The sequence below is a fragment of the Octodon degus genome, unplaced genomic scaffold, assembly GCF_000260255.1.
Source record: "Octodon degus isolate 3935 unplaced genomic scaffold, OctDeg1.0 scaffold00049, whole genome shotgun sequence".
Taxonomy (NCBI): Eukaryota; Metazoa; Chordata; class Mammalia; order Rodentia; family Octodontidae; genus Octodon; species Octodon degus.
In genome coordinates this window covers 2,348,038-2,350,121 of record NW_004524625.1, presented here as the reverse complement: position 1 = coordinate 2,350,121, position 2,084 = coordinate 2,348,038, and positions in this window count along the sequence as shown.

Genomic DNA, 2,084 nt, shown 5'->3' with positions numbered 1-2,084 from the left:
TGCCCATATTCTTTTTATATCATTTGTATTGACTCCTTCCTTCTTACTGATGCCTATTAGTCTCACATTGTTCATCTTTGCATCATCTTGTAGGTATTGAATTATTTTTTCCTGAATCCTAGTTGTTTTTAAGAGATCTTTTCTTACTTTTTCACTAGCTGCAATGGTATCTTTAAGGTCAGAAAGTCTATTTTCACTTTCATTTAGTTTTGCCAGATTGTGATTGAGGTTTTAATTTCCTGTATATCACTTGGAACCTGTTTCATACATTCTATGTCTTTCCTAAATTGCTTATTCAGGGGTTCTATCATTTTTATGTTCTGCTCTATTTTTTTTATTAGTGTATCTTTTTTTTTTTTTTTGCGGAATCGGGGATTGAACTCAGGCTCTTGTGCTTACCAGGGAAACACTTATTCCACTGAGCCATCTCTCTGGCCCTAGTGTATTCTTTAGAAGCACTTAGTACTTCTTTGATTATAGTTATCACTATATTTTTTAGTTCAGAAATTATTTCTTCTATATCTTTCTGCAGTTGTTTCTTTACTTCCAACACTATTATTTCAGAAATACCAGGTGTGTGATTTCCAGTTTCCTCTATGCTAGTGTCTTCTGCATTTGCACTGGGTGGGCTCGGGGCCTGAGACTGCATTTTGTTCCTTCTCTTTGTCATTTTGTATACCACAGTCTTCTGACCTTTGGTGTAGCGCTTAGATAGAGTTATTTCCTTAGCACCAGGTCTGGATCTACGAAGTTCTGATTCCTCCAAGTGGGTGTTGCTTGGATCTGGCTGGGGTCTGGCTGCTGTGCTCCACTTCTTCCTGCTGCAGCGATTGGAGTTGAACCCTTTGTGTCTCTCTGGCAAGATGTTCTGCTCCTGAATCAGCTGGGTGGGTCTTGCCTCTAGCCTCTTTGCAGGGAGTTCTGCTGACTGGTTCTGTGCTGTCCCTGCACTCTGGGTTGAATGAGGATCCATGGGCCCCAGGCAGTCTCTTTCACACACGGGGCCTGCACTCTGGGTCCATTCAGGATCTGCAGCCCCAGGTCGTCTCACTCACATGCGGGGCCTGCCCTCTGGGTCTATTCAGGATCCAGTGGCCCCTGAGAAATGGAAATTAAAACAACACCGAGATTCTACCTCACTCCAGAGAGAATGGCTATCATCAAAAAACCATTTGATAACAGATCCTGGAGGGGTTGCAGGGGAAAAAAAGAAACCTTCTGTACTGAGAAGGATTTTTTTAATTTTATTTAATTTTTTTTTTTTTTTTTTTTGGCTCAGGCTGCCTTAAGGGCAGGTCTGGTAACGTATGTGGAGCTAGAGATCAAATTGCGGTATCCTGGGCCTGACTGAGTTTGCATAAGTAGAGGTTTAAACAACTGAGCTAACTGGCAGGTCCCCCAAAATCCTTCTATATTGTTGATGAGAATATAAACAATATAAACAATAGTATGGAAATTCCTTAAAAAACAAAAATAAGGAGTCAGTGAGACAGCTCAGCAGTCTAAAGTGCCTGTTTAGGCAAGCTTAGGCAGGCTCAGAGAACTGTGGTTCAATCCCCGGCACCACATGCCAAGCCAGCCCCACTCTCAGGGCAGGCTGAGCCGGCAAAAGAAAAAAAAAGGGGCTGGCCATATAGCTCAGCAGATTAAAGTGCCTGCAAGTAGGCCCAGGGGCTGGGGTTCTCCCTGGGCCTGCCGTGCTGGCCCTGTCCCAGGGGCTTGCTGAGACAGCAGTTGAGACTGGGCATGGTAGCACACGCCTGTAATCCCAGCTCTTGGGAGGCTGTAAACAGGAGAATCACTACAAGTCCAATCTAGTAGTGAGACCCTGAACACCCTGTAGACACTTCCTTCCCCCCCCCCAAAAAAAAAGGAATTCCGTTCAACCCAGCTATTCCTCTCCTAGAAATCTTCCCCAAATAATCGCCTATTCCAGTGATACATGATCACCCATGGTAATAGCAGCACAACTCACAGTAGCTACATCTTAAGAGTCCACCAATATGTTTCCCATCAATAGCTGAATGGTGAAAAAGAATGCATTTAGACACAATGGGGTGGTACTTTGTTATAAAGAATGATAA